Source organism: Haemaphysalis longicornis, unplaced genomic scaffold (genome assembly GCF_048455015.1).
Source record: "Haemaphysalis longicornis isolate Haplotype H1 unplaced genomic scaffold, Haemaphysalis longicornis Haplotype H1 scaffold_14, whole genome shotgun sequence".
NCBI classification, from domain to species: Eukaryota; Metazoa; Arthropoda; class Arachnida; order Ixodida; family Ixodidae; genus Haemaphysalis; species Haemaphysalis longicornis.
Window position 1 is genome coordinate 8236514 of NW_027526245.1, and position 25426 is coordinate 8261939.

At 45.0% G+C, this 25426-nt stretch overlaps 1 long non-coding RNA gene across 1 annotated transcript in view; it reads left to right on the top strand.

Moving 5' to 3' along the window:
• The first annotated feature begins 12852 nt into the window (after positions 1-12852).
• Positions 12853-25426, top strand: part of LOC144164962 (uncharacterized) — a 45550-nt gene continuing 32976 nt past the window's right edge. Inside the window, exon 1 of the long non-coding RNA XR_013321275.1 lies at positions 12853-12973. This is a non-coding gene — a long non-coding RNA (uncharacterized LOC144164962). The remainder of the gene's footprint in view (positions 12974-25426) is intronic.

The window sequence follows — 25426 nt, forward strand, 5'->3', positions numbered from 1 at the left end:
CAATAAAAACCGTATTGAAAACATGCAATCACATAATTAGCACACGTTAAGCCGTCATTGTGTAATTATTCATCGGCTTTTAGCTGTAACTGCGTTCTTATGAATATTTTTTAGGTGTACTTAAAGCTGAAACTCAAAGCAAGGAATGGAGCCCAAATTAAAACTTATAAGTAGTGTAATTATTCTAATTATGATAGTTATTATAACTTTATACCGTTCTTGCTTATTTTGTATTAATATTGCTACAAATTCCTCCTGCTATATGCCGTTGATTCTTATGATGTCAAAACGCAAAACACACAACTGGAACGAAGTAAATTAAATAGCTTCTGCCTGAACTCACATGTAAATATTTTATGCAGTCACTACTTCATAACATAGTGCTAACAAGACATGCTTTAAACCTATGGAACTTTCCTTCAAAGCAAAAGTCTATGGGAGATGCCTTCTTCCCGCTGTGGACATAATAGGTTCATAATAATTACCATATTAACATTAATCCAATAATAATAATAATAATAATAATAATAATAATAATAATAATAATAATCAATGAATCAATTAATCGTTTATTAACGTGCCCAGAAACAACCGAGAGGTCTTGATGCTGGCGCACAAAAAAAGAAACAAAAAACACTAAGAATAACACAATAGAACAAGATGACTGTTCAGAAGAAAACTATAAGAGACACAATGCGTACAGAAATATTAGGACGACAGGACAAAAGTAGATTAACACAGTATGAGAAATAGCTAATGATAATGATGAAAAGTCAGATAACATACATACATACATACATACATACATACATACATACATACATACATACATACATACATACATACATACATACATACATACATACATACATACATACATGCATACATACATACATACATACATGCATGCATACATACATACATACAACAATGCGCCAGATAAACTAAAAGAGAAGGATAGAACAATTGCACATGTGATGTTATCTTATAACGGCACAAACCTTGGAGGAAAACGATAACTGTGACCCATCAAAAACATCTAGGTCAAGAATAAAAATTATAAAGACTTTGTATCCCGTTCAGGGTTGAGTGCTGAGAGAGGCGGGTAGTTACAAGAAACGGCCTGCTCTCTCTTGTTTGCTTCGGCGGAATCCGAAAATAATACTATTGAGCAGTATAGGACAGGATATAGTACCGTGAACGAGCTTGAAAAGAAAGAAGAGACCAGCGCGATTTCGCCGGCAGCGAAGTGAAGGCAGTGACAATAGTTCAAGTGTTAGAACACGAGCCAGAGTCATTTTTAGCGAAGCGATGGTTGTAAACGCTCAGAAAGTTTTTCTGGACACGCTCAATTACGGTACCTAAGGAATTAGAGATGCCATTCCATATCACAGATGCATACTAAAAATGAGGAAGACATATTGCGGTGTACAATTTGCGGAGTGGCATAGGAGAATTGAATTCTCTCTATATTTACAAACACAGCCGAGAGAACGAAGACCCCGCATAGCAACACACTTAGTATGAGCTGAAAAATGCCAGGTGCTATCAAAGAGAACGCCGAGATCATTGATCTCAGAAACCCTACATAAAGGCACAGAATTGACAGAGTATAAAAAAGATACGCTAGATGATTTGCGAGTGAAACTCATGACTTTTGTCTTTGAAATATTGAGAGAAAGGTTATTGTTTTCACACTATTCTGAAAAAGAACACAAATCAGACTGCAACAAGCGACAGTAGTTAAATGAATGAATTTCCCTAAATATCTTTATATCATCTGCATACAAAAGGAAAGAATGGCGAATGGCAGAAGAAACGTCGTTAGGCAGAAGAAACGTCGTTAACATACATTAAAAAGAGTAGTGGGCCTAATACCGAACCCTGAGGTACACCACTGGTCACTTTGTAAAAGGAGGACGTTTGGCCATTGACGGCAACATAACATGACCTGTCACAAAGGTAGCTATGCAATAGATTCACAACAGCAGTGTCAACATCAAAATTAGCAAGTTTAACCATAAGCATTGAGTGACTGACTACATCGAACGCTTTGCTGAGGTCACAGTAAATGGTGTCGACCTGCCCTCTCTGGAATACAGGTGTAGATATTTGCGTCATGAAACTGGCAAGATTAGTGACGGTTGAGTGGCCAGGGACAAATCCATGTTGGTTATTTTTCAATGAGTTTTTCACATTAAAAGACAGTATGTGGTGAAGGGCCAGCTCAAAAATCTTTGACATGGCACCGAGAAGAGAAATCGGTCGATAATTCGAGACACCAGTTTTAGAGCCAGACTTAAATACTGGAAAAACACGAGCAATTTTCCACATGCTAGGAAATGTGGAAGTAATCAGACAGTTATTAAATATGCTAGTCAGTACTGGGACCAATATACTGTTATAAGCTTTTAGTATTGCTGAGGGGATACCATCTGGACCACATGATAAGGATGGTTTCAAGCGCTTAATACATTCGCTGATGAGATTTTCATCTAGCGACAGAGCATTGGGTGTGTTGATTTCCAAATGTTGTTCGATAGTAGTGCTAGACTCGGAGGCTTTATAAACGGAAGAGAACTGCGTGGCAAAACAGTCAGCGACGGCTTGTAGTTCTGTTCCATTGGAGTCCAGTAGTATTAAAGGCTCTTCACTTTTGCTAGACCGTTTGCGTACTTACTTCCAGTACTCAGCCGGCCTGTCAGAGGCACTTTTTCTAAGTGTGCAATATATGAACTGTGATCCCGTTTATATAGGCGTTTACAGAGCGTTCGAAAGCATCGGAAATCTTCCTTGCGCTCGAGAGATGGAGTGCTTTTAAACTTTCTGTGTGCGCGATCTTTACGCTTTAGAGCACTTATAAGTTCAGACAAGAACCAGGGGGGATATTTATGGAGTTTAGGAGTATATTGTGGAATATATTTGTGCATACTGCTTAAGATAAGTTCCGTAAGCTTATCTACTTGGTCATCAACATTGTTTTTTTCCAGTTACCATAGACCAGTCAATGGAGGATAAGTCACGGTGTAAGCCAACGTAGTCACCTCTTCTGAAAGCAAATCTGGGTGATTTGTTGATGTTATTTTGAAAGCTCTGTTTTTCCCCTGACCGGCAGAGTGTTAGTTTAAGTGGTGGGTGAAATTTATCGGGCCGAACAAGAAAAACGTCAGAGAGTGACACTTCAATAGGCTGATTGTTCGAAATACACAGATCCAATATGTTACCGCAAGGATTGGCAATAGAATTATGTTGTTGAAGGGAATTAAAAGCAAGAAAGTCTAATATCAGGCCGGACTTATTCTCTATGTATTGATGGTAATGAGAATATTTAAGTGTTCCCCAGTCGATACCAGGGGTATTAAAATCACCAATAACAACAATCCTGTGTTTCCTATGTGAAGCTATGACATTTTCAATGGAAAAGATGATGTCATTAAAAGAGAATTGGGAAATGCTAGGCGGCACATAGAAGGACCCAATCAACAATTTTTCGCAGCGATCAAGGCTAATTTCGACCCATATTGATTCAGGAACAGTTTCAATGTCACTTCGGCGAACAGATCTCAGAGAATTATCTACAGCCATAAGTACGGCACCACCTTTTTGTTTGGTTGCACTGAAGTCACGATCACTGCGGGAGGTGTTGTAACTTGATGGAAAATAGTCTGATGAAGGAATATTATTGTACAGCCAAGTTTCGGTAATCACAATGACAGGAAACGAAGACGAAATAACATTAGCGAAGAATTCAGTTGGCTTAGATCGTAGACCACGAGCGTTTTGGTAAAAGATCTCCAAATTACACACCTTCACTGTCAATCACAGACTCTGAAGGATGGAGCATATCATCATGTAGAATCCCACGGAATGGCTTGAAAATGCGGCCACGCGGCCACATTGAGCGGTCGTTCAGACGCTTCATGTTTTCTTCGTCAACCACGACGTAGAATGAGAAGTACGACAAATATTTTGTTTTCAGCCGCCGGCAGGAACGGGGACAAATATTTTGAGCTTCGATGTGCTTCTTGAGGTCAGAAGTGGCAGTGTCAGGGCTCAACTTTGAAACAAATATTGCCCTTTGACGCTGCGGCCGCTCAACCACCGACAATGCACACGACTCCATGGCTCCAAGGAATGCAGGCCTGTTTCCCTTCTTTGTATTCTTTTCACCCTTTGTTGCAATTGTTGTGAAAGGGGGCCGGGCAGGCTCGTCAACGCGTTGCTCCGAAGGGGATTGACGAGCTGGCGGCGTAGGGCAAACAGGACTGGTCTCGTACCCTCGAGGCGTGTCGGAGGCCGAGGGGTTGTCGGAGGTTGAGGGGATCACGGAAGCTTGAAATGGAACAACCGTCGGGGACTTCGCAGGGGCGGGGGTCAGACGGCGGGCCAGCTCCTCACGTAAAAAATGAACCTCGGAGCGAAGGGAGGCGATGATTCGAGCCTGCGGTTCGGCTCCGCGGGAATGGTCCTTTCGGAGGCGCTCATTTTCTTCTCGCATTTGCGACACTTTCTTCGCTCAAAAAAGAAATCACCTCCAACGCGTCGAGGAGAAGACGGCCGAGACCGGCAATCTCAGCACCAAGGTTACCTGGAGGGGAGAGAGAGGAACCGGTCGGGGGAGCACTGGGCTGCGGAGAACACGTTTTCGTCGGGGATGCCTCCATCTCGTCGCTAGGCTTAGCGCCCGACTTGGTCGAATTGCACAAATTGCAGCAAAATGGGTGCGATCCAGCCCTCAAAAGTTCCAGTTGGTCGTCCGGCCAGGTCACACACTTCGCATGTACACGTTTTACACAGCTTTCGCAGCGATAGAACTGTTGTTTACCGAAAAAAGGGCAGGAGCAGAGCAAGCATGCATCCCGGCTGGGCGCCATGCTGCGGGACTATGATAATAATAATAATAATAATATTATTATTATAATAATAATATTATTATAATAATAATAAATACGTATCGTACGAAAAAAACTAAAAGCTGGCAACCAAAGGCAATAAAAGAAGTGCGAATAAGCTCACGTTGTTTTATTAGCTATTGCATATGTTTTTACAAATACATTTTTCTGCATACAGTGCATTCGCTTGAGCCAAAATGCGACACACGAGATCGAAACGCTATAAATTAAAAGCACACGTATTAAAAAACGTGTGTAGCTAATGTATTATTTGAATTACTTATGCTCTGCCGCGCGTACATGTACAATTAGACACAAAGAAGGCAAACGGAATGTAATAAATAGATAATGCACGTGTATGCTCTAATAATTATAAAGCTACTGCTGCAGCCGCATCCTGCTACAGCGTGCAAGCCTAGAGAAACAAAACGAGCAGCTGGAAGATCCTACGTTTCGTCCGCCTGGATCCCGACAAATTTTTTATCAGTGTGGCGCGAAGAATTTTTACACCCTTCAGCACAGCACTATGTACGATTACGGCGCGTATCCATTCTTCTTCTCATTAAAAAAAATAATGTGTTAAAACTGCCCGTAGAACTCCATAGACCGCAGCATACCTGTGCGAGCGAGAAGAAACGCCGCTTTTCCGCGCCGCGTAACGACAAGGCGCAGTTCCGGTTTTCCACTCCGGGTGGCGCTCGTATTCGCGCAATTTCGAACGGCAACTATGTGCTTGAATTGCGTATTAAAAACAGCGGAGAAAATAAATAACCTGGTAATAAATATAAAATGCAACAACAAAGTTCATTTATGCTCGTGTGGAGTACAGCCCTCAAATATTAGGGTCGCTGCGGTCACGAGAGAGAAAAACGGCGAAGTTTCATCCCCTGACTGAGCGGCCGCACGGAGGCCGTTGCGCTCATCTGGAGCGCCTAGGCTCTGAGCGCTGTAGCCCTGCACGCAAATAAAATTCGAGAAATATGTGATGGTTCCGGTATGCTTGATGATGCTGTACCATTTCCTCATTACAATGAAACACGTAAATGAAAAATTAAAAAGGTATAACAACATTTACAACAATAGTTATTATTTCTAAAGATAGCACTTTCAAGTCGTCTTATTGCGTCTTCCGGGGCCTCTGACCACTTCGCGCAAGAAAAACAATGTTACCTCCAAGAGCCTATTTCTTTAATTACATAAATTATTCCCTTTGACACTGTATGTGTTACGCAAATGCTCAAAGCGCCTTTAGTGTTTTGGCTGCAGCATTTAAACACTTAAGCTCATTGTTCATTGTATAACACAGCACCATCACTTAAAATAATGGTAATAACGCCATCCTTATGACCATTCACAAGTTTCTACAATTTACTTGGTTAGCTTTTCAGAATTTCACGCGGCATTTGTTGGCTGTACGTAAGTTTATTCCAACCATTACATCACCGCCTTACCTATAGGTTCTATCATTACGATACAATGTGTAAGTATTTCTGAATTCTTGAATCCCAGAGTCAAGCGCTTTGTCGCCAGCCAATTTTCAGTAAGCACTACGATGTCAGCGGGCGCTGAGTCAATGAATTTAATTTGCTGATCTTGCTTATTAGAAATGCTGCTAATGTTCGTGAAAAAAGCATCTTGATAAGTATACATCCCCTCAATAAGCCCTGACTGGGAAGATCACTCGATCTTGCAGAAGACACAGCGGCATTGACACGTCCTTTAGGGCGGAAGGTGTGACTATTGGGCACGACGGCCGGTATCGTGGTGTCACTTGTGACAGTTGCCACCCAAGAAAGGCTTTTTGCACTGAATTTTATTGTGCCTTCCCTATGATTTGCAACTTTTGTAAGGTTTTATGCGAAAGTCAAGATCCCGGACAGTAATCTGCACTTATCGTACGTTCTTTTCTTTAAGATCCGCGCGTTTTCACAGCACAGTGCTTTTACACTTGAAACAAGCCAATTTAACGATTAAGGGTCTACAGCAAATGTGTGCAGCATGCCCAAGCCGGTGAGCGCAAACTATAGCGGTGGAAGTAAGTATGCAATTTAGCAAGTCAGAAAAAAGAAAAATAAGTTTGTGCTTTGCGTTAGTAGGTGATTCTGTTGGAGATTCCTGAATGCCATAAAATGTTAAATTGCCGCGACGTAGACTATTTTCGTTATCATCAAGACGCGCACGCCGGCGGTGGCACTCAATAAGGAGTTTTTAATGTTTTTAGGTTTGTACATAACATGTAGCTCGTCCATCGCTGGCTACATTACTTCAAGACTGCAAAGACGAGCACAAATATTTGGAAGCTTCACACGTATGGTCAGAAATTTCTGGGAAAGCGTAGCAAGTGAACTCTTCAGCTAGCCTAGCCTGACCTGAAAGCCTAACGACCGCTGGTGCACGTCGCGGAGTTTGTCATTTACGTTCAGTTCACGCCTTGTGAGGTTTACTGGGTATCGAAGCTCGGGTTCAGCTCAACATTCCCCGGCAATAACCAAAGCTGACTAGTTACCACTGTACACCCATTCTCAAGAGAAAGCAACACTTGTTATCTTGGAAACAGCAAGAGGAAGTGTTCACTCGTTTTTATGCTATAAAGACTTGTACAGTAACTGATTTGCGGGATAAAGTAAGCCCTGGCACGATCTGCCGGAAAAGAAGTGGCAGGCAGGGTGAGACATCTGCGAATTGTAGCAGCTTGCTTGCTCACTTCACAGGGGTAGCGACAAGCAGTCTTTCATATGGGTTTCGCTGGGTGACTTGGCTGATTACGGCAAAGTCCTGTGTAACTGCGCAGGCTTCAAGTTAAGTCAGACCGTGAGCCTCCCGTGTAACTGAGGTAGTCCCCATTGCACGTGGCACAGAAGCGGTGCGGCAGCTTGTAGTTGTCTTCATCTGTACACGCTGGGTATGGTCGACATCATTCTGGGCGAGAACTAAGCCGACAAAAGTAAGCCATGGCAGTATCTGCGGGATAAAGACGCGTCAGACAGGTGGAGCCATCTGCGCAGTGTAGCAGCTACCATGTCCGCTTTAGTAGGTTCCGTGTCCACTTAATTTCCGTGTCCACTTCAGTTTGGTTCATCTAAATTTTTAGGGTTATGGCAATGTGTGGCTTTAAGTGCAGACAGAATGCTGTGAGTAATTTAAACGCACTCAATGTGGCTGAAACCGCTTGTAACCTTGTATTAAGTATTTGTTGTGTGCCGCAATTCTTTTTTTTTGCCATTATGGCAACGCTACGAGAGAGGCTGCTCGCACCGCAAGACCTGATATCTATTTAGTATGTTCTTGCCTTTAGGACTCAGTTTGATTTCCTGATTACATAAGGCAAGAGGTGAGGGTGTGACACGTATGTTTGTAACGTCATTGAGGTCATTTAAAACTCCTCTGCAGTTCCTGTGAAAAATAAACGTCTCGTTATCATCTTTGTATGGGGTGAAAATGTTTTGAGCCCCGTGATTCCACATTTGTTTCTTTGCATTTTCGGGGTAGTTGAGCGCCCCTCTTAAGTAACCGGCATTGAACCTCCTTTGCTCTTGCCCATCATCTCTTCAGAGACGCTGGAGCCTTTCGCCGCTTGCAGGGGTATGCTATTGTTACACCTTGAAATGTGGGACGAGGCTTTGGAGACTGCCAAACCGGCCTCCTAGGCAGACCTCTTTGGAGGTGGTGGTGCAGCGCTAGCTCCTTCCACCGACTGCGCGGAACCCTTGCATCATTATCATCCTGTGGAACTTCTGCACGCCGCACAATGCTGTAGTGCCACGCCCTGTAGCACCAGAATAGATTAGATGCGTTTATTCACCGGTGAAAATTGATTTCGTGCTTTTCTAAATGTTATGCCCTCTTACATTTTGAGGGTACCTATTTCTTTGTCGTTTTTCATGCTTGGTGAACTAAGGACTATGCTAGGAGATTGCCCTCGCAGTTAGCACAGCGGTATGGTTCGGCTTCACAGTTCTCGGCAGGATTCTTATTTGAGGTAAATTTAGCGCATGACAAGTCTGTTGCCTCGGGAGCTCTGCGAGCCGTGATCGTATTGTTGACATTTGTAGCATCGGCGTGGATTTGTGGATCGGCGTGGATCTCAGATTAATTTTTGCGCAGCGTACCTTAAAAGATTCCGGAAGTACGCTTTACGCAAAGGTTATATCCTCCTTCTTTTTCTGGAATTGTTTGTTTTCCGTCTGATTTCAATACAATAGGTGTTTATAGGCTTTGTTCAGTTAGATAAAGTGTAGCTCTTCCTCAGTACGGTACCTGAGGTTGTCGTCTGCGGTTTCTCCACGGACTGTGTTCAGTGGCCGGCGTTCGCTGTCGCCTATGGGGATCTCCCCCCGAAAGTGTTAGTTATGAGAGCTTTTCATGCTGCTGCTTGGACAGTACTTGTAGAAGGAGGCCTCTGTTTGCCAGCTTGTTGTTTGTAAGCCTTTGATGTTTAAGCCTTCATCTATAGTGGCTATTAGACTCTTTGTTACTAGGAGTCATGACATAAGTCGTGCAGCTTTGTTTGCGCCATCGTGGTGTCCCACATGGCATCGTGGGAATATGATGAAGTCGTTTATGAAAGACCTAACAGCTAAAACAGTGCCCCGCTTATACGAGAGAAATCCTTTTGTTGAAAAAAAGAAGCCATGAAAAGAAAACTATTTTTGGCCACGGTGCCAGACATCCGCTCTGGAGTCCTACAAGGGGATAAAACAGGAACTCATGGGCATGTCCTGCCCGCGCCAGCTCTTCACCATGACTATAACCAAAATAGCACTTAACCTAGGGTAGGTAACCACACAAGGTTACCCTAGACGCCAGGAAAATTTCAACTAAGAAGGAAAGTTGTTAGAAAGGAGACAGTAACGTGAAAGATGCAAGGCCGGACAGGAAAATGCGACTGCAGGTTACCTCCCGGTGGTTCAGACCGGAGCTACCTTCTACCAGAAGCGGAAGAAAGAATGGCTTGTGGCCTTCGCCAAGGAGCCTCACAGGACTAAGCACGTGGTGCCAGCCAAGTCACCAGGATTCCCTCTTCACGGGACCCGACACTACCACGCATGACTAGAGGTGGGTGCTCGGGTGGGAGTACACGCGATTATCTTTCCCATATTCCCACTGCGGGGTCACTACGCGTGTTTTGTCGCACTCGCAGGTTTAAATAAACGTGGCGTTGGTTCTTTTTTTAATAAAGAAGTCTTTGCCTTGTGTTCCCGTGCCTTTTATTATCCGGTGGCGCAATACACAGGAGACAGACAATCCTCCAAGGTGCAAAAGAAACGCCTACAACTTGACCATCTCCGCTGGCGCAGAGGGCGCTCATCCCAACAGATTTAACAAGTTCTTTCTCGCAGCATGAATCGACACTTCATAACAAAAATAGGTGGAAGGAGGTGTATTTTATTAATCACGGTATGGAAATAGCGCAAAATGGCGGTTTCTGAAGCATTGCTACTGCGCCATCACAGATAACGTCGAATGCCATAAAGCTGTTGCACGGAACTGAACCGAAACTGGTTTAAACCACTCTCAAAAACGTTTACTCTTCCTCGGGTAATATCAGTGTTACCAGTACCAGCAGAATGTTTTATGAAAAAAAATCACTCGCAGGCTCTCAATTGTATTAGCATGAATTTAAAATCTTGGGCGTCATCCAATCATATCGCAAAAGAAGAGACGCGTCCTTTAGAGTCGCTGCTGTAGTTGGGGCCGTTACACATTTTTCGCATGATATTTTTTTCTGTTCCGGGCTTTACAAATAAGCACTGCTTTATTTACAGGGTACAAAAGGAAGAGGCGGTTCATTAGAGACCGCCCCTGCTAAATTAGCTAAAATTAGCAGAAGTTGGACAACTTTTGTTCTCTGTTTTTTTGTTACGCTTCTCAACTCTTCCTTTCGTAATTCCAGCTGTTCTATTAAACCATTCAAATATTTACTCTCTGTGAGAGTAGGGCTTATATTTCTCGAGGTGAGTCTTGCTTAAAAAAAACGGTTCTTCACCACTGCTGGAGTTGATTTACCTCAATTTTGTTTACATTATGTGTGCATATATTTGTCTACCAGAAAAATGTTTCCCGTACTGTTCACACTTGAATCAATTTTCGCATGTTCTCAACTGTGCGTAAAGCTTCTTCGGAGAACACTTCACCTGGCTGACTCCCAGCGTCACCTTTCGCCAGTGGAGTAAACTGTATTCCTCAGTGGTCTTAACTTCAACTTATTTTCGTTGAACGTTGGTGTGATTATGATGTATTTACAGAGGTGCACTTTTCTGTGTCTTCTTCGCACTGCGGCAACTTAGCCTGCACGAGAGTTACAATTTGGCGCCCTGCATAGGCGAAATTTATTAGTGTGCTTTTTTTCTGCTTAGCGGTGTAGCAGAATATTGCGGCGCTATGGATTGAAGACTAGGATTTACTATACTTCGGTGCCACTAAGTGAAATGTATGCACACCAGCTGGCGTTTCCAATGGTGTATCCGAGCTCCCCAGGAACGCACTAGAAATGACGGTAACTTGGGTGACAATTCTGCGTTAGATTTTCGGAAGTGTTTCGAGTTTAGACACACTACAAAACCAAATTCCAGGCAGAGCGTTCACTGCCACATATGTTTATTTTGCAGAAGACGGCTGGCTATATACGGAAAGTTACTATACCATGCTTAAATATCCAGAACCTAGGTCTGCATGCATTCAAAGCCGTGGCTCGATGGCAGAATATTCTCCTTCCTTTTTAGTGTCACGTCCGTCATGATTTCGTGTGCAGCCTTCTCTTGGTTTCGAACCGTACTCTTCACCTCTCAATAGACTGTAGAAGTATAGCTTGCTGGCCCAGTTGGCGAATTCTGACCAGCCGCGTGCGTGTTGTGCTTGCGTATTTGTGCTCGTTCTTATTTTTTACAAAAGGTCAACACACTGGCTCACATACACAGCTACTTCCTTGTGCATACAATGTGTCCCCATAACTAATTTTAGCTACAGGTCGCTTCTTCATTCAATGTAGTTTACACACTCTCTAGATGGCCTATGTGGGCCTTATCCTACTTGAGCTGAATCCAGCAATTCGCGCCAGATGCGCAATTCATCGAGGGTCTTGGATGCTTTTTCGGTGCGCTTTGTCTGGTCGCCATTGGAGCAAGGGTGCCGATCATTTGCACGTTGCACCGTATAGCCATTTTTCCGTTTTAGCCTCTTAATGAATGAAAGAAACAACATCCACCCACTTCTCTTTTTTCGTGGTCTCTGCACTCAGCCGTGTTATGCCCTAAAGCACTTGAGCAAGAGCTTCGGCCATTGCCAACAAAACTGCGCAAACAGACGGCCAAATAACAGACTTGGTATGCCGCTTTGCAAGGCAATTTCTTTAATGCTCCAGGCTGGTACGTCATGCAGACGTGGTTATGCGACATGATGAAGTTTACTTGGTCTTGTGAAGCTAGCTAATAGTTAAACAAATACACCTATTGCGCAAATGCTGTTATTTTTATGTTAAACAAACGCTGCTTACTTAAGAGTCGGGTCAAATAAAATATAGTGCTTTTTATACACTCAATTTTTTATCAACGTCTCCACGTACACTGGAACCGAACCGCCAAACCATGTCCCGGTTTTCACAGATTCCGAAAACCTATTAGGGTAGATACCCGCCGGCGTGTGTGTGTTCTGAACATATCATTCGGTTTTATGGTGTTACCGATTACATTCACCCAATAATTGCACGTGATGTTGAATTTCGGCGGTTAATAACATATTTCATGTTAGAGCCTGGGCACTACAAAAACTTCAACACCAAAAAATGAGGTCCTTACCATATTGCAAGCGGAAAAGATTTATAGGTAATATGAATGCCTAATCTATTTTCACAACCTTCGCCCACATGCTTTAAAAAAAATTATTTGCCACAAAAAAAAAATCCCGCAACGTCCAGCCCAGATTTCACATTCCTTTTTGTATCGTTTAAACAAACCTTTCTCACAGAACATACAAGGGCAGGAACGGGTTACATGCGACGACAATATTACCCGTCGGTGCAATATGCGAAGAGACATGAACCTATGCATCGCCTGCCAGGTGTGTGGCTTAGTACTGTTGATTTTGTAAGTATTATTCCTCCGTTCTTGGTGCTCCCAACTGGTGGGTCTAGGCTTAAATGTTGTGCTCTGTTTATTTGCTTGAAGTTTATTTGACATGTTTTAAAACATGTGAAATAAACGTGAACTTCAACTTCATTTGCAAAATACACTGTGTGCCGGTTTGCAGTCGCAGCAAATACAAGAAAACCAGGTTTCGTAGAATACGTGTTCCTAAGTCCCCGTTCAAAGGGGTTTGCCGGCCACACATCTGAACGTTTTTTTTTTGCGTAGCAATTGTGATTGAAAGTAAAAGCGTTTCCTCCAGCAATGGCCTACGATGCACATTACTCTCAAAGATTCCCTCACTTGTTTAGAGTAAACGGATGGTTGCTTCAATACACAAAATGGGCCGTGCTGGTTGTAAAAAACATGAACAAAAGCAACTACAGCCATTTTTTGTAAATATGTATACAAAAAAAACGTCGAAGGGAGTTTGTTACGTACTGTTAGCACCGTACTGTACAGTGTACTGTTATGAACTGTACAGTTTTTGTTAGCACTCACCCAATGGCAAATGTACCTCTCCACTACTCCTAACCAGCCAAAATTACGACACGGCTACAGAGGCTACACGGCTGCACGGCTACGGGCAAGTAAGATACTTGTTCGATGCTGTTCTCAGTAATGACGTGCTTGAAAACAAGTATGCGCAAGTGAACTGTCATGAAGGGCAGAAGGTCACAGCAATCGTGGTGCCGCAGTATCGAACCTAATTTTTGTCGCCTAGATCCGGATTAGGGCAACATTATTGGACGTTGATAATAAATATGCGTATATGTGCAAAGTTGTGTATTCAGACGTTAAACTACAAGGAGAGAGATCACTCCTATCCCTGTAAGGTGTCCTGAATATTGTTGGTAACCGTATGGGCAGTCAACAGTTTTAACGAGCGATGGAATTTTTCGGCAAACAAAAGTCATTTTTTCTATAAATTTCACTTTGGGTGTCTTAGACTGGCCTCTCTCTCAGTGCTACCTTTCAGCGAGGGTTTTATGGCTTGTGACCAATAGTTATTGAAGAACTAAAGTCAACATCTGGACCATCGGAAGAAAATGCAAGACAATTGGTTTTGATTTTGAAAGGGGTTAGCGCATGTGCCCGAAATAAGCGGATAATGTTGGCCATTTTGTCAGAACTCTGTTAAGCGCTGTAAGAAAAACACAGGGCGAGTGAGACAACGACCGCAAAGCTAGTCTATTGTGCCGTTTTCTCTGTTACAAGGAGTTTATATAATACCTGGTAGTCCATTGCGGCTGGCGGGAGCGCGAAGTTTACTGAGGCAGGAACTTTGAAGGAACCCAAAATAGGGCCTATAGAAACCCTGGTATAACAAGGTTGCACCATTGAAAGTCGCAAAAGGAAAATATGCGTTTTTTGTCAACAACCGCTAACAGCAGTGAGCACAAGGTAGTGAGCACAAACTGTTTCCTATTCGGCTTCTTTTAGTTAGAAAAGCAAGGTAGTTAAAGCCTGATGGTAAAACATCTTTGCAATTGACTAGATGTTCCCGCTCCAGATCGGTAGAAGCCCTTCGTCCAGGGCCCAACTGGCAACTGTGTCCTGCATGCCCGGTCCACAGACTGTCGGTGGTCTTCAGAGTACGGGGTGCACAGTGCGGCCCCCTACTTCTCAAGTATTGGGTGCGAATAGTGGAGGCTGCTCCTGTGTTCTGTCATGCCTAGGTGGTATGGTTCAATGTTGGATGTTCATTGCAGTGTGGACTTGTTGGTAGATACATGGTCCGCGAGGACGATATGCCAGAACCTAAGGTGGGAGTTCGTGTTAGGTGGTGGTGGCTGCCTGGCAGCATCCTCCTCTCGGGTCAGCTTCTGGTGCGGTGTTGGTTGTCGCGCTCTGGCTGCACGGTGGTGTTTCAGAAGAGCTGCTAGAGAGGCCCTTGGTCCCGGGGGGACCTGGAGGGTTCTTTATATAACTGTACCGTGTGCTCGCTCGTTTTAGTCGATTCCTTGGTGAATTGGCGTCCATAGTAATACAGTATGATTTAGGCTATCCTTGTGCTTTTAGTAGTCGGAGGGTAAATGTTGAGATGTCACTCATGTAGTAGTTCTGTATCGCTGCTGAAAGGCTTTGATTGTCTGTTTCTTCATAGGTAGAGACATCATCGTCATTGCGATGGCCGTTCCCCTGGCTCTGTCCAAGTTTGTAGTTTTTATGGTCGCAGTGCGAGGGAAACAGCCTGAGACAAGAATGACGCTTACAGCTGTTGCCAGGTGGAATGCGTTGTGGGCGCGTCCGTTAATCGTACATGAGTGTGGTCAGAGTATTTCCGTTGTAATTGCGCCCCTGCTTGCCTACCCTGAGTGTGATGCTCGGGACTCATTGTGCGCGCAAACGGGGCAACCTTGATAAGCATACGGACGTCCCGTGACACAGTTTACGATCGAGGGTTGTTCGTGTCATCTATCTCATAGCCCAGCTGCCTCACCACTGTGCGGCAGGTCGACGATTGCCAGCGCTAATCAAATGGCCCGATGAGGTGGGCATCATTGTTCTCCGACATTTTGTTCTCAACCCCGAGGGCTTCTAGCTTGCTTGTGGCGGTTTGAAGTGGGAAGTCTAGCGCTTGCTGTTTGTTAGCCTTCCGCAGGAGTACGTCATTTTGGTCCACCTCTCTCCTTTGCAGCGGGAAGAAAGGGGTAGTGTACACCCCGCGGCTGACAACCAGGGCTTCCACGAGCTTTATGACATTATCCTCCTCCATACCCTGTGGCCGGTTTGTGACTCGACTCACCATACGCCTGATTTGTGAGAGGGCGTGGTTGGTGCGCTGGAAGGTTAACGTTGCTTCTCTGTATTTTTGAATGTAAAGTCCCTGTGTGCGAATGATCGGGACAATGAGGATGTCGGTACCCTGTATCTTTAATTGTGTTCTCGTGGATTCTACTTAGCCGCCGTGTAGTTTGCGTCTCAAAATGACGCGGTAGAACTTGACTACGGAACATTGAAAACCGTGCATACTTGCGTATTGTTGGATCCCGTCAGCAGCATGTCGGGCCGCATCCTGCATGTCACCTGCTCCCACAAGTAGTCTATATCGAAATATTATGTATTAAGGTAGGCCACTGCATATTGGCCTCCCTTTTTACGTGGGCCACTATGCAGTGCAATCGTATTAGGGTAGGCCACTGCATAGAGACAAACAATCATAAGCACATATGCAATTTTGTGGGCAAGGAAAAATTTGCAGAAATTGAATATTGGAACGATTGCATTTCCGGATTTGTAGGTAGCCTACCTGCACAAAAACGCTGAAAGTGGGTGAACATCGCGCTAGTGCTGCGGTGTCCTTGCCAACTGTAAATGGTAGCTCCCGAGGACTCTTTTGCACGCGCTGCTTAGGAACTGGTCATGCACGAGTTGCCGATATTATGGGGGCCATGAGGACCACGCCGAAGGTAGGGGCACGAAGACGATAAGGTGAAGGGGCGATGAACAGGCCATGACTACCTACAATGAAGTACACAGGATTCTACACGCTAGTGCAAGCTGAGTAAGTCCACATGCATTACCGTTGTCGAAAAAGAGTTTCTAAGCCCACTGCCATTGGAAGAAAACATGCAGTTATGGAAGCAAAAGCAGTCAAAAACGTCCAAACCCCACAAATCTACTCGGCAGTACGTACCAGTACTGGATCTCGCCACCACAGCACACGCACGCAGCCTGAGTACTGCGTTCCCTCTGGGACTTCGCACGTGAGGCTGACATTCTGAGCCGGACTTAATTTTACTCCCTCCTTTTCGACCCTACCATTCCTATAGGCCTCTGAGCCAGCCCTTTCCCTAATAAAGTTACATCTATCTATTTATTTAAATATTTATTTATTTTATTTATTTATTTATTTATTTATTTATTTATTTATTTATTTATTTATTTATTTATTTATTTATTTGATTGCCGAGGGCATTTCAAGAGGAGTGGGTTCCTAATATTTGAAAATAGTCTACAGAAATGCAGGTCAGTGAAATAGTGAGAAAGAAACAGGTAAATCGAACTAGTACAATTTATATTGATACAATGTTAGCCACTAAAGTTTTAGAATGTTGGTGGTTACAAATTGGAGCCGTCAGCGCCGGTTTAGGGTTCTATACCAGATGTACGCGGGGTAAACAACTGTGAGAAAAATTAGCTCAGCGGGGCAAGAAACCGAATTTTTTGACGTAATTTTAGTGAGCGTAAATGTACTCGCGAGAGGGATTTTTCAGGCGGCTGACTGTGATAAAAAAGCTTGTGGAAAAAAGGGCGAAAGATTTTTGCGCAAGTTTGAACGGAAGACGCGTCGAGTGTAGATTTTATAGCAGGCTTGCTAGCAGTCAGCTTCCAATTAGAGATATAAACAAGCATCGTTATTTTTAACCATTTCAAGGGAGCTTTTAGGAATATTTGCTAGGGTTCTGAATTCATGCTGTATATTCTACTGCTGATTTGACGAGTGCTTCGTGTAGCACTAATGCTAGCCTGCGATAAGTTTTGAGGGGCGTACCAAAGCATCCCATTAGCGGTATTATTTCCATACGCACTGGGAGCGGACAAATGATGTCTAATAAAGCGTAATCTGAGACATTTGTAAGTGCCACCAAATTACAAACCAGGACTTGTCAGATAATAAGCAGTTAATAAAATGATTGAGCGGCTCTACCACCACAAGGTTACCGAGATAAAAGCTAATTAGTCCTCCATCATGTCCGCCACGGGAGCAGTCAGTTGATTTCAACCAACCGCACCAACTGCTTTCGCTCATAGACTAGCCACCCACTGTTAATTATGGATAGTTACGTTGGAAACTCAGTGAGCGGAAGTGGTTGGTCCGGTTGGGTGAAATCAAGACAGATGGATCACTTTTAGGTGCGAAACAGCACTAGCGAGGATTGCTCTACTGGATGGAAGCCGCCTGTCCTGAGTTTTACCCAACCGCCCAAACGTTCCCGCTCACTGCCTAGACAGCATCACTATCAATTATTACAGTGAGTCTGGCTAGTCAGGGAGCGGAAACGGTGCTGCCGATTGGGTGAAATCAACTACAACTGCTCCCTTGGCGGCCTTGACAGACCACTAATTATACCATTACTGGGTGCCCGCTCAGGGCACCTTTTATATTCAACCTGACAGAATCGGCGACGACATGGATCCCGACCCGGCATACTAAGCTATAACTAACCATGGCGATACGCTAGGGGGTGAAAGGCAGACACCTCGAGCGGTGGTCACCAGATCATTAGTAAAGCTCCAAGCGATGAGCTTTGTCTAACAGGCAGAGAGCTGCAGAACCTCAATGGCCATGAAGGTCATGTCAGACCCCTGTCTTTTCCTTGCCCATAAGATAAATATAACATAAATAAGGCCCCCATTGGAACATGAACCTGGCAACATTTAATACCGCGGTCTCGTGGACAAAAGAGAACTGGGAGTGGAATTGCTGGTTAATAAAAGCATAGCTGGCAACACAGGCGATTACTATAGCATTTACGTAAAGGGTATCCAGTCTCGTATTTAAAATTAATAAGAGGTGTAAACTCAAGCTGGTACAGGGCAACGCGCCTACATCCAGCCACGACGACCAGCTAGTTGAACGCTTCTGAAGATGTGGAATCGCCAATGGCTGAAGTAAAGCAATGGCTAAAGGAGATAGACACAGTATACCGTAATTATGGGACACTTCAATGCCAAAGTGGCAAGAATCAGGCTGGAGACAAGCCAGTTGGAAACTATTGACTGGCCTGTAGAAATATCAGGAGGGACTTGCTAGTATAGTTCGCAGAACGTAATAATCTACGAATGGTGAACACCTTCTTCTGCAAATGGTACTGCCGGAAGTGGACGTGGAGGACCCCGAATGGGGAGCATAATAATGAAATACACTTCATATTGTGCGCAAACCCTGGCATCCTGCAGGATGTGGCAGTGCTCCGAACGGTAAGGTGTAGTGACAACTGTATGTAAGATCTCTAATTAGGCTAGACTTGAGGAGGTACCATAACAAGCTGACACGAAAGAAGCCGATCAATGAGCTAACATTAAGACGTAAAGTGGAAGCATTTATGATCGCACTGCAGAACCGATATTAAGCTCTTATCGAGGAAGCAGTGTTTGCGACACAGAAAGCTAACGGCAATCTTACACGCGTTATCATGGAGTGTGCAGTACAAGCCGGAAGCACCGTGGCTACACAGGATACTGGTAAACATTACCAGGAAACGAAAGATCTAATTAGGAAAGGGCAAACCATGACAATCTCTACCCCAGCTGACAGAATACGACTAGGGGATCTTTCCAAGTTAATCAATAGGCGTAAGACAGCTGACGTAGAGAAGTATAATGTGGAGAGAATCGAATAAGCCGTAAAGAACGCAGGCAGCATGAAAGCAGCGAAGAGGCATTTAGGCGTGGGGAAAAATGAATTGTATGCGCTGAAATACAAGCAAGGCAATTTCGTAACGAATAGGGATTAAATAGTTATAGTATCCGAGGAGTTCTATAGAGACCTGCAGGGTAGCCGGAAAATCGAGGATAATGCTGAGCGAGAATAAAATTCCGAGAGGACAGCCAAACCACCAGTAACGAAGGAAGTAAGGAAGGCTTTGAAACAAATGAAAAGGGACAAAGCACCTGGCGACGATCAGATAACATCAGACCCCTTCAAGGATGCTTTGAAAATTTTGAGTATTTTAGTATTTGATTTTTATTTCTTGGCAAAACCAAGGGGAGGCTGAGACTAAAGGCGGACGTGGCCTGACAGGGGCCACAGATACCCGATTTGCAGCGTACATAATTACGCGTCTGTTCACAAATTTATAATTATATTAATTTTAAGTTTAATTTTTCTCCCATATTTATTATTTCAGTTGCCTGGTACAGGAAAAATTGCTCACCATAATTCGTTCTTACTTTTGGAGCGTGCAGTATTGTATGCCTGAGATTGTATCCAGAAGATTTATTGTTAACTCGATTGCGGGTCTTTTGTAGATAAATAGTGTGTAGAACCTTCATCCAATAGATTTGGTCAGCTTGAAGCATTGAATATTCAGTAACTACACTACTTGTCCTCAAATCTGCGTAACAACCATATTAATCTATATATACGCGCCAAATGTTTTTGCAATACAGTGAGCATGTTATAATTACTTTTTTTTGTGGTCCCCCCCTACAATATCCCGTAGCATAGTTTCGAAAAAATGAGAGCATTGTATGGGTTTTGTTTCAACCACAGTGGTATTGTACAAGTAAAACTTGCAAACCTGTACACGCAATGTGTATTTGCCGAGAGTGTACCGGAACCTTGAAAGAACCAGAACATCATCCTAATTTATAAGAGAAATAACATGAAGGACTTAAAAATTGCAGGCGCATCAGCCTACCGTCAGTCATATTCAAGGTAGTTACCATCGTAATCTCTACCAGAATAAATGGCAACTTAGATTTCAGTCAACCTGAAGAACAAGCTGGGTTTCGTAAAGGACATTCAACAATGAACCATATTCCGACGATCAATCAGGTGATAGACACATCCGGGGAGTATAATGAACTCCTATAAATAGCCTTCATGGGGTATGAGAAAACATTTGACTCTGGCAAAACCTCAGCAGTCATTCAGGCATTACGAAACTAGGGTGTAGAGGAGCATTATGTGAGAATATCGAGGATACTTACAATGGGTCCACAGCTGCCATCATCCTCTATAGAAAGCACTAAAATACCTATTAGGAAGGGCGTCAGACAAGGCAACACAATGTCCCCAATGTTATTCACAGAATGTTTACAAGAAGTATTAAGAACATTGGATGTAGTAGAAAGAATTTATGTAGAGTAAACTAAACAACCTAAGATTTGTTGATAACGTTGCAGAGCTAAGTAACTCGGAGGGCAAATCGCAAAGCGTGCTTTCTGCACTGACAAAGTAGACCCGTGGGTCTGGAAAATATTATGCAGAAAACTAAAGTAATAATGAATAACCTCGGGACAGCACCGCGGTTTGAGAAAGGTGGCGAGGCAGTAGAAGTGGTAAGCGAATGCATTATCATGAAGCCAAAGACGATGCAGTTGCCTGTTTATTGCAGTTGCCTGCAGTTGCCAACAAGTTTATTGGAGCGAATTGGTGCTCCCTAAACAATTCAAAGAATACACATGCGCCGAAGCAGCAGTCAACAAAGTGTCGTGCGAAAGCAAGCGTCGACGACCCAAATACCACAGCATAATCTCCTCAGGGATTTATATCTGGACGCGAGCGTTTCTCAACTTTTCCAAGTGCATCAAGAACACTGTGAATAAAAGATGAATATTCTACGCCGTTGAGTTTATAATTAAATGCTCTCCCTATCAAAAGAGATAACACGAGCGGAACAGAAATAAAGAATAGAACACGCGCTTCCCTTGGGACAGAGCTAACACAGATAACAGAGCCCGGCGCAGCCGCTCTGAAAAAAACAAAACATAAATTAACAAACCTAATCCATCCTTCGCGGCATTACCCCCCTCTAAGGGTGCATCGACCCGAGGCTAAAATAAAATACAGTCGCAAAAACAGCCAAAAACATTCCTTATCTTGAGTAATAAGGTTGCAGGCGAACGACGTGGATGACTTCGGGAGGCGTGTGTCGTCGTGATGTTGCGGAATCACCATCGGGGATAAACTCGTAGGTAATTTGGCCAACACGTTGCAGATTCCAGTGTGGTCCGCAATTCCGTAGCAGAAGCTTCTCACTTCCTCCTCCACACGCTGAAGGTATCCGTCGATGTCGGCGTTGAGGTCGTCGTCTTCTACGTGCGAAGCATGGCGTCAAGCATTTGTAGTCGGCCGTCTTCCGTAGACCAGCTCGAACGATGTCATCTGCGTAGTTTCCTGGATAGCCGTGTTGTACGCAAACGTGACATACAAACGGACTTCGTTCAAAGCCTTATGTTCGACGTCGAAGTACATAGACAACATATCCGCGATCGTCTTGTTCCAACGTTCCGCTATTCTGTTCGTTTTTGGGGGTTGGCGGTAGTCGTTCGTCGGTGATCCGAGTTGCTCTAGAGCAAGATTCCTTGCATATGGTCCGCAGTGAAGGCGTTTCCGCGGTCTGTTATTAGGACTTCAGGGGCTGCATGTCGCAGCACAACTTGGTTTGTGAAGAACTTGGCGACTTCTTGTGCAGTCCCCTAGGAAGAGCGGAGGCCTCTGCGTAGTGCGTCATGTACTCTGTCGCTAGGACAATCTACTTGTTCTCGGATCCTGACCTGGGGAACGGGCCCAGAACGTCCATTGCAATCTGTTGGACGAGCCTTGATGGGACGCAGAGGTCCGGCGGGCCACGTCAGGGTGTTTTTTGTCGCTGTTAGGCACGGCAGCTCCGGGCTTAGAGGGTGACGTCGGATATAAGTCGGGGCCAATAGTACTTCGCCTTGATTTTTCCAATAGTGCGAGCTGTGCTCAGATATCTGGAAGATGGGACGTCGTGGCACGCTTCCAAAATTTTGCCCCGAAGGTTTCCGGGAATGACAAGAAGATAATTCCTTCTCGTTCCGGGGCTGAAATTCTTCTTTACGAGGAAAGAGTTTTTCAGGCTGAATGCTGGTAGGTTGAGTTTGTAGGCCTTAGGCACGGCGACGTTGCGTCATCCGAGGTAGTCGATCATGACGTGTAAGTTGGGGTCCGCACGGTGGTGGGTGGCTGCTCGATCTCCGTCACGACTCCGAAGAGCGCGCTGTCTTCAGCACAGTCCTGTGGTGGTGGGTCGACGGGGACACGGGAAAGGCAGTCGGCGTAGGAGTGTTTCCTGAAAAATTTATAGACAATCGTAACGTCGAACTCTTGCAGGCGCAAACTCCACCACCAGGACGCCCAGAGGCGTCCTTCAAATTAGCTAGCCAATCTCTGCCACAACCTTTAATGGTCTGCCCTACACGTATGTGCGAAATTTTGAAACTCCCATATGGTAACTAGGCCCTCCTTCTCAGAGGCTGAGTAGTATTTCCCCTTCATCGAGAGTCTAAAACTAGGAAAGGCGATTACTTTTTCGCAACCACTTTGCTTTCGAACGAGGACAGCACCTAAGCCCATATCACTGGCGCCCGTGTGCATTTTCGTTTCGTCTTTTTCCTCGAATTCAGCGAGTACGGGTGCGTTTTGCAGGCGTTATTGCAGCTCGAAGCATGCTTTTTCTGGGGCGTGTTCCCAGCTGAAAGGGGGGCGGGCTATTTTACGTTACCCGCGTGAGTGGCTGCAATGCGTGCAAGGTGCAACCGGTGCCATGCAACCGGTAGTAAGCGCAGAGTCCTAGAAATCGTCGCATGCCCTTCTTGTATTTCGGTCTCGGGAAGTTCGCCATCGCTGAAATTTTCACCGGGTCAAGCAGGACTCCCGCAGCGTTGCGACGTGACCCAAAACCTTGCGTTCCTCGTACACGAAGTGGCATTTTTCAAGCTTGACCGTTAACCCCGATGTGCGAATTGCTTCGAGTACCGACTCCAATCTTGCAAGGTTTTCGTTGAAATTTCGGACGAATACCACAACGTCGTCGAGGTACCCCTGACAGGTGTGCCTATTTAGGCCGGCTAGCATGGTGTCTATCAATCTTTGAAACGTTGCTTGTGCTGTCAACAGCCCGAATGGCCTCACCTTGAATTCGTAAAGGCCGTGCGGGGTTATGAATGCAATCGTCTCTTGGTCTCTCTTGTCCACTACTATTTTCCAGTAGCCTGTATTTAGATCGACCTATAAGAAGTACTTGGCGTGGCTGAAATGGTCGAGGGCGTCGTCGATTTGTAGCAGGGGGTAAACACCCTTTTTGTGAGCTTGTTCAGTCGCCGGTAGTCAACGCCAAACCCTAATGTGCGTTTTTTTCTTCACCAGCACGACCCACGCAGCCCAGGGGCTTCTTGATGGCTGTATAATGTCGTCAATGAGCATGTCTTCCAGTCGTGTCCGGATGGCTTCCCTCTCCTGTGAAGACACGCGGTACGGTGACTCTCGGGTAGGTCGGGCTGCATCTTCTGTTATATTTCAGGGCTTTGCTAGAGGTATCTGACGTAATTTTGAGTTCGATGAAAAACTTTCGCTGTAGCGACGCAAAAAAACAAATATTTGTTCCGTTTTTCCTGCGGTAACGCCGGATTCACGTCGAAGAGGTGCGGAAGCTCGAAGGCATCTTATAATTCGTGTTGAAAGTCGGCGACCACAATCACGCGCTTGCTTCTTGCGCTTCTTCGGGAAACGCAATTGCAGTACCTTGTTTAGGTGCCGGTACGCCTCGGTGAATTTATTGACTAAAATGTGGAGTTGACGTTGTTTGAAGGGCGCAATGCCTCTTGCCATGGAGACACCACGGTCGAAAAGCAACTTATGATCACTCTACGATAGCGTGACGTCAAGAGCAGCATCTTCACAGTAGGCCGTTATCATCAACCGTGCGCGGGGTGGCGGAGTGACATGATCATCGACATTCCCACAGCAGCACGGTCTTAGGTGTGCAGATTCGCCTCCATGGAGGTCAGGGAAAAAGTTATCGACTAGGTCTTCATATCAAAATCGGCGTTTTTGTTTATCAAAAAGCCCATTCCAAGAATTACGTCGTGGGAGCAGTTGGGCAAAATAACGAACGCAGCAGGGTACGTGGCGCCGTCTAGGGTGACGTGTGATGTGCACGTTCCACTGAGCGTCACGAGATGCCTTTTTTCTGTGCGTATGCACGGACCTTCCAATCTGGTCGTGACTTTCTTCAGCTTTGACGCGAATGATCCGCTTAAGACTGAGTAGTCGGATCCCGTGTTTATGAGGGCCACTACATCAAAGCCTTCAATTTTCAACTGGTCGTCTGACGACGCCTTTTTCGAGTTCCAGGTATGTCGGGGCGTCGTATCTCGGCCTTTGCGTCTTGATGGTTGGGCAGTATGCGTCGTCATTATCGTATTCTTGTCTTCGGGAGACTCGGTCTTGTCAGGTAGGCGCTGGACCGTGTTGCTGTCGTAACGTTTTGGAATCTCGTCAGGGTTATTTTGGGTCGTTGGGATGAGGGCATGTCGTGAATCACACTCTACGGCGCATCCTTTCGTCGTTGGAGGGTTTTCGTTTTTTCTCCATAGCGCCACTTCACGTGACTCCAGACGTTGCTGCATTTAGGTTTACCCGCGTGGGCAGGGGGACCTCCCACGTGAGAAGTCAACAGTGGTACGGCGGTTAGGGGACTGGTACGGGTGGGGCTACGCCGAGCGGTTGAAACAGGCTGGGTCACGGCTGGTTTTAGATAGATGCTCGTTTATCTCCGCGGTCGTTGGCCAGGGAGAGGGCGAGGTGCGTCGATGGAGAATCCTCGCAAACCTAGACTCTTGTAAGGGAGGTGACGGTAGATATGGTGGGACTCTCTGCAGTGGTTGCCCAGGAGGCGATTATTCAGCGTTTGCCACACCTCGGTCTTCCTTGGC